Source organism: Bos mutus, chromosome 13, assembly GCF_027580195.1.
Source record: "Bos mutus isolate GX-2022 chromosome 13, NWIPB_WYAK_1.1, whole genome shotgun sequence".
NCBI classification, from domain to species: domain Eukaryota; kingdom Metazoa; phylum Chordata; class Mammalia; order Artiodactyla; family Bovidae; genus Bos; species Bos mutus.
The window spans coordinates 79,943,312-79,957,678 of record NC_091629.1 but is presented as its reverse complement, the minus strand read 5'-3'; the positions used below and the strand labels follow the sequence as shown (position 1 = coordinate 79,957,678).

Genomic DNA, 14,367 nt, shown 5'->3' with positions numbered 1-14,367 from the left:
CCCGGCGCGCGCGAGAGCTGGGGGTCCGCGCGGCCGCCCCTCCCTCTGCAGTCATCGCCCGCTGGGTTTCCTTAGACTCTATCCAGACATTCGCTGCTTCTGGCTGGAAATAGCTCGGCTCGACGTGTATATGATTATTTCGGTTGGAAATAGTTGGCACGGTGCAACGCATGTAAATGTGTATGCGTGTGGCTTGCCTTACCTCTTCTGGGGAAATAATAGGTATGACTGACCATTTCCACTTAAAACAGCACTGATAGGGCGGCACTCCTTGGGGGCAGTGTTCCAGCTTCCTAAGATAATACAAAAGATGGAGACTAAAAGTGTCTTCAGAATTTTAAAGTTGCCTTTTTCTTAACTGATTAGACCCTACGTAGTACTGTTCTCCCTGTGGACTTTGTAGGCAGTTCTGTTACGGAAGTATGAAAATACTGAATCCTTCAGTTTCCCGGTGTGTTTCAGTGCAACTTTATCTAGAATCATAAAACTGTCATTTTTTCTTTTCTGGAGAAAAATGCAAATGCACATTATAGTTTCATAAATGTGCATGTGTTTGAGAGATGTCTGACTTTTTCTCTAAAACTTTTGAGGTGATTCTACTTCTTGTTCTAAAGCACATGTTTGAAATTTAATTTTGGCCAAAACATCCATGAAAGATCCATGGATTTTTACTGAAAATGTGATACAAGGTGGCCTGTAAATTAAGTTATGGGTGTATAGAGATAATCTAATAATTCTGTTTAGTTATATTTAAATAATTATTTCGTTGGCAATAATGTCATTCAGACTTTAGCTGTATAATATCTAATACAGAGATAAAGTTTCCCCTTTAAAGAGAAATCAGATTCATAAACTGACCAGTAGAAGCAACTGGTGACTTTACCTGGGCAGTTAACAAAGTGTCTGAGGAACCATGTTCTTCATAAAAAGTCATATTTTATCTGTATGTGTGTGTAAAATCTTAACTTTATCCATCTAGTTTTTTCGAGACTCTTTTCGAGAATCATATATATTCAAAAATATATGCTTGAAACAAGAACCGAATATTTTGTTTGCTTTAAACTTCAGTGGCCTAAGTTATTGAAATCAGGTAGAAGAACAAAAATTTATCTGGGCAGGGCCATGTGATTTAATCTGCCTTATCCGTGTTATGTAATCTAAAATGTTGTGTTTTGATAGGACAGTCTTGCATATTTTTCAGCTAGTGTTTTAATCTATTATGTCATCTTCCTTTTGACGTTTAAAAAATGATGCCATCTTGGGAGAACACCTGTTTTCATAAAAATTCACTTTTTAAAGAGAATAACATTTGTTTTTGAATTGGCATTTTTATGGACGTGAGACTTGCTGCTGTAAGTGGTAACCCTTTGCATGAAATGTATTGTAACATATGTGAAGGTACCTCATATTTGATTACGAATTACGTTTTCCTCTAATTGCATTATTACTCAACCATTCCAACTTAGTTTTGATTTAGCTTTGATGATATCACTACCTAGCTCTGAATTAATCAGTGAAAATGCTATTCTACAAGTAACTGTCAAAACAAAATTTCCAAGACTCTATTTGATCACTGGGTATACATGAATATGTGTCAGGATAATGCTACCTTTATTTTGCAAATGCACACCCACACAGAGAGCTTTGTTCTAAAATACTCTTTTGCAAGTTTTATATTGGTGTGCCTGAACAATGTGATTGATGTTAAACTACTTCTGTGCCCTGGAATCTTAAGAAGCTGTGTTTTTGCCTTATGAGATGGTGAAACAGGAAAGTTTAAAAAATATTCAGGGTTACCAGAATGATTTTGCAGAAATGGATTTTTAAATCTGTATCACCTCTTTGAAATGTTTCATCCCCCAAGTGGGGATTTAGCCAGTGTCGCGGCCCTCCTGTTTTGTCTGTCTTAAAGAGCAAATCCAACACCTTTAGATTAGTGCGTACCGCTGATTTTAGCAACGTGGGACAGTTACATTTGGCAATCCAAATGAATATGGTATTTTCCTAGGATACTACCAAAATCCACTTTGGGGTTTGATTTATTAAGAATTGATACAATGACTGAGGCTTGACTAATATTCAGCTCTAACCCACCTTGCAAGTTAAAATTGAGGTAAAATTGAGCTTTAGCACTGATATTTTCCTTGAACCCATCATATGGCATGCCAATTTGTGAAAAGATGTGATCAATAAGCCTGTTTCTGGGTTTAGCATCTGCATTTTCTTCCCCAAACTTTCAGGTGTAGCTGGCAAGCTTAAATTATCAAATTCATTCATTCTATTAATTATATCCGTGGACTTAAAAATATATATACATTAGTAATTAGGTGCCAAGGTTGTTTTTTGCTTTAAAAACCTTATGTTGTGAAGAAAATTTATCTTTGTGGTCACAGTTCTTATGTAATATAGTCACAGGAAAGAAAGGTTATGTATTTTGCATATTCTCCACAAATGTCTTTAACAGGAAGCTCAAGTATTTAAGCTTATTGAGCAGATCATGACTCAATTTTCTTTGTTTTTGACCAGTTGTAAAGTACGGATGAAACAACATGTTTATTAGCACGAAGGGCACAGGTTTTTAATAAGCTGTCGTCTATCACAGTGAGTCCTGTAAAACCAAGAACTTGTGTGTTTGATATGCAGAATGAGGTCAAGGACTAGTGGAGATGCTTTAATGATCACAGTTGGTATTTCATGTCCAGACTGAAGTTTCTAAAATGGTTGCTTTTCCCCTTATAATGTGAACTTGTGGGCCTTTTTAGTGTCTGTCAGAAAGACTTACCTACCTATGAGAAAATCAATACCTGTCTTCATCGTCAAGTCTCCGTGGCTTTACTGTCTGTGAGGATACTGTCCAATTCTCAGTACTGTCCACGCTGCATTTTTCTATTTCTCTGTACTATTCAGGAACTATAATCGCCCTGTGTGCGATTATATTATATTTATTATATTATATTTCATTATATTATATTTATATAATATATATTATATTATTATTACATTTTTATTATTATATTATATTTCATTCCTTAATATTTATTTTTCTGTTTCATAGTTTCTCTTTTGATCAAACCTTCGCCTTGAAAGTAGAACTACTTCCTCAAGGTGTAATATTACTTATCTAGTTGTGCCTGAGGATTGGAATATTTCCTGCCATATCAATAAACAAGGATGCCACAGTCCTCAGTGATTCCAGCTTCCAGGGCACTCAGGAAGAAGAATCCCTGTGATCAGTAGCCATTAGGCTGCAGTCACTCCCAATAGGGGAGCCCTGAGGAACTCAGGATGTGGAAAATACAGGATATTGGCCCCAGAAAGCCGAGACGCATATGAAAGGAATGATTTCAGTAAGCCCAGACTTATTTCTGAAGTAGACAATTGCTAAATTCCTTAACCTGAGATATCTGGTTTTCTTTCAGCTCAGTTCAGTTGCTCAGTCTTGTTTGACTCTTTACAACCCATGGATTGCAGCATGCCAGGCTTCCTGTCCTTTACCAACTCCCGGAATTTACTCAGACTCATGTCCATTGAGTTGGTGATGCCACCCAATCATCTCATCCTCTGCCATCCCCTTCTCCTCCTGCCTTCAGTCTTTCTCAGCATCAGGATCTTTTCCAATGAGTCAGTTCTTCACATCAGGTGGCCAAAGTATTGGAGTTTCAGCTTCAACATCAGTCCTTCCAATGAATATTTGGACTGATTTCCTGTAGGATGGACTGGTTGGATCTCCTTGCAGTCCAAGGCACTCTCAAGAGTCTTCTCCAACACCACAGTTCAAAAGCATCAATTCTTCGGCGCTCAGCTTTCTTTATAGTCCAACTCTCACATCCATACATGACTACTGGAAAAACTGTAGCTTCAACTAGATGGGCGTTAGTTGGCAAAGTAATGTCTCTGCTTTTTAATATGCTGTCTATGTTGGTCATGGCTTTTCTTCCAAGGAATTGACAAAAACACTTAAGATGCTGCTGTATCCCTGGCTTGAAGGGATAAATAAAAATTACCACTGTATAAAAGAACTCTCAACTTTTAGGTTCTGATTGTTTTTTAAGTCAACACGTCTTATGTCAACTAAAAATTGAACAACTTGAGAGTTGCGAGTTAAGTTGTATTTGGGGCAAAATGACGACCGTAGGACGGGAGGCAGCACCTCAGATGCTCTGAGAGCCTGCTCCAAAGTGGCAGTGAGGGAAGGTCATTATATAAGGTTTTGGTGAAGGGGGAGTTCAATACCATGAGGCACTCATTTTATAAAAAGTTTTTTTTGCTAGTCATGAGGATCTGATGTCACCATGAAGGGATTTAGTGATTCTCTAGAAACGAGGAGATTCAAGGATTGAGATCATAAAATCTGTTCTTAAGACCATCCTAAAGACCTATGCCACAGATTCCCTGGAGCACAGAGTGCCTCACTCCACCCTGAACTCCTCAGAGGCTGTAGAATGTCAGTAGCTATAGCAGCACAGGGGTCAATCTCCCTAGAGGCAGATGGCAAATCCCTTTGTTGTTCAGTTGGCAATACTCTTGGCAAGTGCCAATTTGAGTTGACACTTAGAATGATACAGGTTTTGGCACATTCAGAGGCTGGGCTTCTGTAGCTCTTCAGATATGTAAATGGGTTTACTTCACCCCAAGGAGAAGGTGAGCTGGGTGAAAATGCATCACTAAGTAGATGAGTGAGGAGTTTGAAGCCTGTTTGTAAAAATCACCCCATTTTGATCAGTTGAACAACGACGTCCCTCTCCCCCTGCCCACCCCCCTAAATCCCACTTTCCAAAACTCTGGTTAGAAGCTCATCTCTTTGGATACTTTTCTGATGCTGAAGGTGTAAATCAAGTTCACAGAGTGGATGAAAGCAGTCTTGAGACTTTTTATGTATCAGCTGGGAGATTCTTATATTCCAGAGGATGAAGGGCCAGTAGAGGTTTTATTTTCTCTGTGTGAACTCCCATCTACTTTTTCTTTCCTTTTCTTTTTGGAATCAAAGTAGATGAAAGGGACATCAATCAGAAGATGATTTTCTCTGCACACCCCTTTGCCTACTGCCTGGAAAACCTGAGAAGGTTGTGTACCATGTGACTGTAAGATAGTGTTATCTTATCCCCTTGAGTCTCCTTCAGGGCCTGGATCCTTTGAAATTTCACCTCTGGCCACCGAGCCACCCTGGGGGCATGCAGATCACTGCTTTATGATACATTGCCCTTCTTAAAGGTTCTTCTCCTGAACAATTAGAGGAGGTTGTCGGCTCCCTGATGTGAACGAAGTAGCCATTTGCTCAAAACAGGAGGAAGACAGTCACTCAGGAAACTTAATTGTGAGCAGCTCGTCTGGAGAGAGCAGGTCACAGGCCGGTGGAGTCACACTTGGCATCTTGCTGTCTCTCCCAGGACTGGAGCTCTTCACTGCAGGACACCCTGTGGTGGATGAGCTTGCAAATACATCTTTATTTTCACTTTCTTCCAGTTGGCAGTTAAGGCAGCTATTGGAGCCTTCGATGAGTCTTGGCATTTAATGGATTGAAAAGGAAGCACATACTATGTGAGCCTTTAAAATATTTTTTGATAAGTATGTGTGTGCTAAGTCACTTCAGTCATGTCCAACTCCTTGAGACCCCATGGACTGTAGCCCTCCAGGCTCCTGTGTCCATGGGATTCTCCAGACAAGAATACTGGAGTGTGTTGCCATGCCCTCCTCCAGGGAATCTTCCCCACCCAGGGATTGAACCCGCATCTTTTATGTCTCCTGCATTGGCAGGCAAGTTCTTTAGCACTAGCACCACCTGGGAAGCCCTTTGATAAATATACTTACATGTAATTGTTTTCCTTTGTACTTCATTTAGTTTCAACAGTGTGAAGTTTCTGTGACTTTGAAGTGTTGGAATCAGGTGGACCTGCGCTCAGATCCAGACTATGTATGACATGTGTGAACTCTGTGACACTTAGCGTTCACGCTGAGCCTCCGTGGCCACGTCTGTAAATGAGGAGAATCGCTTATAGGGCAAAAATACGTGGCTGTGCAGCTTGGATGATGTTGGGTGTTGTGTTACTGCTCCTTTTGCTGCAACTGCTCTTGGTGCTTTTTCTGTTAACACTGCTAGTATTCCTCCTCACTCCTGCATTCTCCTCCTCCCCTGAGGCAAATGCCAGTGACTTATCCATGCAAAGCAGGCTGTGCTAGTTCAGTATAAAACTTCTGGTAAGGGACACTCGTCCTGCCCCGTCTGCTAGTGAGGAAGTTCGGGTCACCTTTTAGGGCCACTGTGTGAATGCCAAGTCTTCCTCTGGGTCTACCTAATCCCGCCACTGCAGTTGGACAGAGGGGCCTCACAGTAACTCAGCCCTAACCTCCTTGACGTTCTGTGACCTGTGGGCTTTGAAATAGAACTCTGTGAGCAGGACGCGACCCCCAGGGCATCTGCATCTCCCAGCCAGGCTTTGAAGAAAGACTATGAAGCCAGTGAGGCCTGGGAGGAGTGAGGCATCCACCACGATAATCTGGAGATCTGTGGGGTTTTAGGGGGACTGTGTGACTTCTGCTTCCCCATGGGCTTCAGAGTCAGGAACACTGATGGCAACAGTAACAAAACCACAGATGTTGACTGAACATTAAAAATGTGCCGCTTAAAAAAAAATAAAATTCTTTATTGAATTTGTTACAATATTGTTTCTGTTTTGTTTTCTTGGCCTTTTGGCTGCCAGGCAGGTGCACTCTTACTTAGCTCCTAACCAGGGATCAAGCCCGCATGCCCTGCATTAGAAGGCGAAGTGTTGATTGCTGGATCGACAGGGAAGTCCCCAAAATGCCACTTAATTTAACCCTCCCCACAGCTTTTTATGGAAGCTCCTAAAAGTATCTGTTTTACATGTGGGGAAAGTGAAGCTGAGAGTTATTCACTTCAGGAAGTTAGAGATGGGAAGTCAAACCCAGGCAGACTGACACCAGAACTCAAACTTCTAACTGCTGTGCTGTGTTACCTGCCATGCAAATACATGTGGCTGAAAGGTTTGCTACAATAACAAATTTTGTGAACACTATTTTACTGGACCAGGTTGAGGTATGACAGAGAAGCTTCTGGCAACCCTGCTGTGACTGTGACCGTGGAATTGAAATAGGAAGTTGATATATGGGCTGGAAATCTGAGAGGGATGTTACCAAATGCTGCTGTAGGGTAGCCTAAAAGTTAATTTAGTTTTCTGAAGGACCGGCTTTTCCTGGGTCAGGTTCCTCAGGTCTCAAGCAGATATGACCCACTCTGATTCCTCTGAGGGCCAGGTGAGCATCACGGGGCTGCCCGGGGTAAGCTTACGCTCTTAGACGGTGGTGGTGGGGTGCACGTGTGTCAGGAGCTCTGCCCTGGCAGAGCTGATTTCTGCCAGGCAGGTATGGGGCTCATGGTTGCCAGCACCTCTCTGTTTTCAGGGGAAGCATGAAATCCAGATTTCTTTTAAGCTCGAAATATAATTACAAAACCTTTAGAAATAATTAAAGTAAAAATGAACATGTCAGCTTGTGGGGTGGCCAAACAAAACTAGAAATTAAACCACCATATGATCCAGGGAAAACCACTAGACCATTCAGGTATAAAAGTGAAAATGAAAGTGAAATCGCTTGGTCATGTCCGATTCTTTGTGACCCCATGGACTGTAGCCTACCAGGCTCCTCTGTCCATGGGATTTTCCAGGCAATAGTACTGGAGTGGATTGCCATTTCCTTGTCCAGGGGATCTTCCCAACCCAGGGATCAAACCCTGGTCTCCCACGTTGTAGACAGACGCTTTACCGTCTGAGCCACCAGGGAAGCCATTCAGGTATGACCTAAATCAAATCCCTTACAATTATACAGGGGAAGTGAAAAATAGATTCAAGGGATTAGATCTGATAGAGTGCCTGAAGAACTGTGGATGGAGGTTTGTGACAGTGTACAGGAGGCGGTGATCAAGACCATCCCCAAGAAAAAGAAATGCAAAAAGGCAAAATGGCTGTCTGAGCTCCCGCTTCCAGCCTTTTGTCAGCCCTGTGAACTAGAGTCTTTATTAAGTGAGCATGGTTCCTTCTTTATTTGTGCTTTTTCCCCGTGATTGAATTTCTTACAAAGGTGGTTATAGCCATTTATTTCTAGTGGACATTCGTTTTGGATTCTGAATTTCTTCCGTGTTTTTCCCCTTGCTCATTTTTCTAAGATGTTTGCAAGTCTTCAGGGTTGTGGGAGGCAGGACATGGCTTTCTCTCCTACTTCATGGGACTCCTTGAAAATAAGAACCATTTAGTGTAGAAGTGGGGACTTCATCCATGGGGACATGGAGGTCTCTTGCCTGCATCACTGATCTGAACTCTAACCAGTCACAAATGTGTCTGCCTGCAATGGCACCCCACTCCAGTACTCTTGCCTGGAAAATCCCATGGACGGAGGAGCCTGGTGGGCTGCAGTCCATGGGGTCTCGAAGAGTCAGACACGACTGAGCGACTTCACTTTCACTTTTCACTTTCATGCATTGGAGAAGGAAATGGCAACCCACTCCAGTGTTCTTGCCTGGAGAATCCCAGGGACAGGGGAGCCTGGTGGGCTGCTGTCTATGGGGTCGCACAGAGTCAGACATGACTGAAGTGACTTGGCAGCAGCAGCAGCTGCTGGGTGGTGTTGGGTTTGTCCTGGATGCGCAAAATGAAGACCTGTTTCTGCACGTCACAGAATTTCAACATGCAATCTACGTAATAGCTCTCATCTTCCTTTTGGGTCTTAAAGGAGGAATTCCATTGGATCAGATGAGAAGGAAGTTCTTTGAACTAGGACATCTGCTAATGCGCCATCACTGGATCAATCACTAAAGCCCCTCTTAGAATTTCTGTTAATTTTTGGTTTTCATTGGCTTTTAAAATGATGGATGTGATACATTAACATGTTCCAATTGAAGTGATATTGCAGAAAGGAAATGCAGAAACAAAATATAAAATACCCTCTCCCACCTATACACATAACCCAGATATAACTATCGGCAGCAGCTTAGAGCATCTCTCTCCTCTCCTTTTTCTGTGCATATATATATATATGTGCATATATAAGTATATACTGCTACTGCTAAGTCACTTCAGTCGTGTCCGACTCTGTGCGATCCCATAGACGGCAGCCCACCAGGCTCCCCGTCCTGGGATTCTCCAGGCAAGAACACTGGAGTGGGTTGCTATTTCCTTCTCTAATGCATGAAAGTGAAAAGTGAAAGTGAAGTCTCTCAGTCGTGTCCCCGACCCTCAGCGACCCCATGGACTGCAGCCTTCCAGGCTCCTCCGTCCATGGGATTTTCCAGGCAAGAGTACTGGAGTGAGGTGCCATTGCCTTCTCCATATAAGTACATACACATGCTTTTAAACTGGATCATGATGTGTAAGTTTTTCTACAACTTGCTTACTTGCCACTTAAGTGTTCATTGTGGTGATCGTTTCATATCAGTATACTAGTTTTATTTTTTCTTTCTAACATTACGTAAACTCTGGTAGTACCATCAATGAACTATGAAGTACCATGTTTTATTTAACCATTCTCCTGTTCTCACTGTTGCAAACTGAAAAAGTGAAGATCTTTGTGCCTGTGTCTTCATGCATGTGTGCTAGAATTTCTTGTCGGTTGTTGCTGTTGAGTCACTAAGTATTTGGCCCAAAGGGTATGCATGTTTACATTTTGAGAGTGCACTGTTGCATTGCCTTCAAGGAAGGTCCCCATGGAATTTCTATCTTGTGTGCCCTCACATTATGACTATGGTCTCTAACTAAAGCAATATCATTTCATTGCTTTAGTAGTTCAGTAGACCTCAGTTATATACAGTATACCAGGAAAGGACTTTAGAAGTAGTCTATGTCCTTAAACTTGTTGAAAATATAATAATCAGAAAAGAATTTACCAATTTATAGGTCAATTTAAGGACTTCTCTGGTGGCTCACTGGTGCAGTATCTGTCTTCCAGTGCAGGAGATGCAGGTTTAATCCCTGGATCAAGAAGGTCCCCTCGAGAAGGGAAATGGCAGTCTATTCCAGCATTCTTGCCTAGGAAATCCTTGGACAGAGAAGCCCAGTGGGCTACAGTCCATGGGATCACAAAAGAGTCAGATACGATTTAGGGACTTCAACAATTGGTGGCTCAGCGGTAAAGAATCTGCCTTCAGTACAGGAGACATGGGTTCAATTCCTGGGTTGGGAATATCCTCTGGAGAAGGAAATGGCAATTCACTACAGTATTCTTGCCTGTTTAGTGACTAAACGACAGCAACAAGCAGCCAATTTAAAAACTTGTTAGTAAAGAGAAAGCTTGCGTAGAATCTGAGTTGAAAATCTATGTTCTGATCAATTTGATTGGCTGTAAAACTTTAGATTCTTCAGACCCAGGACCTATCATAAACACCCTTGAATGTACAGTCAAAAAAGTGAGATACTGCACAGCCAGCAAAGATTGACATTGACTTGGGAAAATGGAATTAGTTTCATTGCTAAAAATTCTATCCAGGTGTATTTATATCTTTAGACTTTCAAATACTTAATTATTTAAGAATATTTTTTACCTTCTACTTTCTAATTCTAGAATTACAAGATTCAGAGATAAATTATTTTATTGAGTTTTATTATTTAATAGATACCTGAACTTAATTTCCATGGTATTTGGAAATAATATATAGACAGAGGACCATATAAGTTAAAAGCTACACTGCATTTTTATTTAGAGAGAGATTGGGAAAAATACAGAAAATCTAGGTCACTGATTCTCAAGTTTTTTGAGAAGTTTTAACTTCAGTAATTATAGTTGTTTTCAATGCTATGAAGTGAATTATCTGTTGATATTTAGAATTTTATGACATCCCTTAAAAGATTGGCATCATCCTCAAGTATCATATTATCAGGGTAAGTACATCTTGATGTAGATAAATAGCAGGAAATGAAATTATTGGTTTTTTTTTTTTTGTCTGTTTCTCCAGATACCCATTTTTAAGAAAAATTCTGGTGAGGTTGGCAATGACATTGGGATTCTGATTGCATGCTTTCTGCGTGTTTATTTTTATAGCATGCAATGAATTGTAGAAACATGGTAGGATTCAATTATATTTCCTTGGCATTAAAACCTTGGGTGTTCAGGAAAATCTGTACTAGATTTTGCTTCTGGAAACGTTACAGCATTTTAAGTTCACAGACGGTTTCCTTTAATAGTACCTGTGGCAGTCACAGTGGAGGGCCCCTCCTGGCCCCTCTTTAACCTTGTGTCATCGGGGCCTGCTGGGGAACAGATGGAACGTGTGGACTGGGTCCTTTGAGGAAGGCTTCGTAAGGGTATGGAAGGCCCATGCCTTTAGAAGGTGTGGGCAGGTGTAGGGAACACAGCCACACCAGAGTGAGAGCCACAGAGGGACTTAGCACTGTGGGGAGCTTGCCTGCTCCAAGTGAAGGGCAAGAGGGACTGTTCTCCAGAAGCTGCGTCCTGCGGTAGAGGACCTGTCATGTCCCTGCAGGGAGAAGGCGGGGGAATAAATGCCTGCATCACTCTCCTCCTGCCCTCGGACCTCCGGCTGGAGCCTTCCATCAGCCGGCTGGCTGGTGCAGATGGACCCCAAAGGGCAAGAGGGGAGAGACGGGTGACAAGGAAGGCCAGTGGTCTGGGCAGGCAGACTGCGCCTTCTACACACCTGCTCATCTGGAGGTTCCGCCAGGTTGGAAGGCCCGTGGTCTGGCTTTGTGGCCAAAGAAAAGAAAACCAGCCACAATGACTAGATTTAAATAGAAGTCAGGAATGTTCTGAAACGTCACATGGCAGATACCACTAAGATGCACGGTGGGCCTTAGAGTAACAGTTAAAAATAGCATTTTTTTTTTTTTAAAGTTCATTTGGAATGGCTTGTGTTTCTTGGGAAATGAGCACAATGGGAAACTTTATGTGTTTATCTGAAAAGTGTCTGAAAAGTGTAGGCTATAGGCAGGAGACACAGAAGGGATTCATGAAGTCCACAAATACCATGGAGTTGGATACCTAAGATGTAATTCCTTTGCTTTTAATATTTTATGAAAATATTTTATCTAAAAATGTCAGGTACCTGGGGAAAAAGACAAGAAGGAAATTAAGGTTATTAACAGTAATTTTCCTTCAAAGAAGTCAATTTAACTGAATCATTAGCATCACCGAGGAGCAACGAACAAGCTGTATTTTCCCATTTGTTCAGCGTGGCTGTAAGACTCTGAGACTTCAGGCTCATTTGTTCCCTCGTTTTCTTGGAACTGTTGTTTGAAAAGGTGAAGATGGCTCTGGGCTGTGTTAGTTTGTGTATTTGTCCTCAATGAACAAGCAGTGAATTGATTAGAATCGTAAAATCCGAGTGCTAGAAGGAATGTCAGGTTCACTTCTGCTTCCCTCCATGTGTGATGGTGTGAGAAACCAAGTCAGTAGCTTTCAGCAGCTGCTGGTTTGCAAATTCCCCGCTTGGTGACTCTGCGGAAGGCACATCCCTTCTCTCTGGAGAAGCTGCACTAGATGAGTTTCTCTTTGCTTTACCCTGTAGACTCCTCAAGTCCCGATTTCCAGGCCTTGCTTGGCCATGTATTAGAGGCAGGTCTTCTTGATCATCTCTCCAACCATCCCCTGCCCTTAAAATGGTCTTCTCTGGAGCTCTCTGCATTGCTCTCAACTCTTATCACTGTACAGACTCTTTCTGTATGCGATAACTCATCCACTTTTACTTTTTCTTTTTTACAACCAGTTATTCACTATGCTATGCTATGTTAAGTCACTTCAGTCGTGTCCGACTCTGTGCGACCCCATAGACGGCAGCCCACCAGGCTCCCCCGTCCCTGGGATACTCCAGGCAAGAACACTGGAGTGGGTTGCCGTGTCCTTCTCCAATGCGTGAAAGTGAAAAGTGAAAGGGAAGTCGCTCAGTTGTGTCCAACTCTTAGCGACCCCATGGACTGCAGCCTAACAGGCTCCTCCGTCCATGGGATTTTCCAGGCAAGAGTACTGGAGTGGGGTGCCATTGCCTTCTCCGAGTTATTCACTAATGACTCCCATATCCCTGACTTCTTGTCTGAACTCCACTTATATCCCATTGTCTGCTGGAGATCTTGACGTTGAAGTCTTGTGGCTGCTTTCACATCAGTGTGCCCCAAACAGAAGTCCTCAACTTCACTCCAGACTTACACCTCATCTCAAGTCCTGAATCTTTGTGAGACCAGCAGGCGCCAGTCATTTGAGATGATCATTTCTGCCCACTCTCCATTCCTATCGACACTGCCTAAGTTTATATCCTGAGTGTTCATGCCTAGTTGTTCCCATAACCCTTTAATCAGGTTCCCTATTGCCCTCTCTCTTATTCATTCAATCTTTCATGTTTTCTATTAGCTATTGAATGAGTATCACATACTGTTACAGCATCTGGAGGAGGGCATGGCAGCCCACTCCAGTGTTCTTGCCTGGAGAATCCCCATTCACAGAGGAGTCTGGTGGGCTACAGTCCATAGGGTCGCATAGAGTCGGTCACCACTGAAGCAACTTAGCATGCACGCACGCACTGTAACAGTGCATGAGTTGCAGCTCCTGCCCTCCAGGGTTTGCAGTTCACTGGAAGAGAGACAAATAAATAGCTACTTTATAAGTTTACATTTTTGCCCCTTTACTCCACTCTCTGTACTCCGCTAAAGTCATTCGCACACAGTAAATCTTATTATAGGATTACTTCTAAAATGCTTTAACAGTATTCTGTTGCTTTCAGGACCTAACTTTATTTCCCTAATTTGCCAAACACAAGCCATCCATAGCTAAACCTCTGCAGTGAAATTTAAGACTTTTATTTGGGTCAATAGTACTGAGCTAGATGAAGATCCTAAGAACGTGAAGTCTTTGGCCGTTTGTGCTCACATTACAGTTAAACCCGTTCCTTCAACTGGTGAATTCTACAGGCCTTTACACACCTCGCAAGGTTGCCATCTCCTCTGCAAAGCGTTCCCTGATTTCAGCTCTAGGTCCAGGGCCCCGTCCTCAGTCCTCCCGTTGAATGGTTTGCACATTTTAGCCACAGCAAGACTTTCTTGAGGAAGGGAAGAATCTTGTGTATTAGAAACTAAATCAGAGACTCTTCAGTGAATGAATAACAAAATGCTATTATTGCAAAGTCTGCAGATTGGACAGGGTTAGGAAAGCCATCTGATGAATAAGCAGAAGAGGTGCCACATTTAATAAATTGAAGTTTTCTGCAGACTTATTACAGAAGGTAAGCACATTCCATTATTGTTTACACTGGTTGCTGAGAAATAGGACAACAATTCATTTGGAAAGATGATCAGTGACTTGAAAAGTCTACATCCGTGATTTCTGCTAACAGATTTGGATATTTTAATTTCTTGGTAT

General features: G+C 42.2%; 1 protein-coding gene across 6 annotated transcripts in view; it reads left to right on the top strand.

Annotated features, from left to right (window-relative positions):
- Positions 1-14,367, top strand: part of PLCB4 (phospholipase C beta 4) — a 483,912-nt gene that overhangs the window by 675 nt on the left and 468,870 nt on the right. The window lies entirely within an intron of this gene.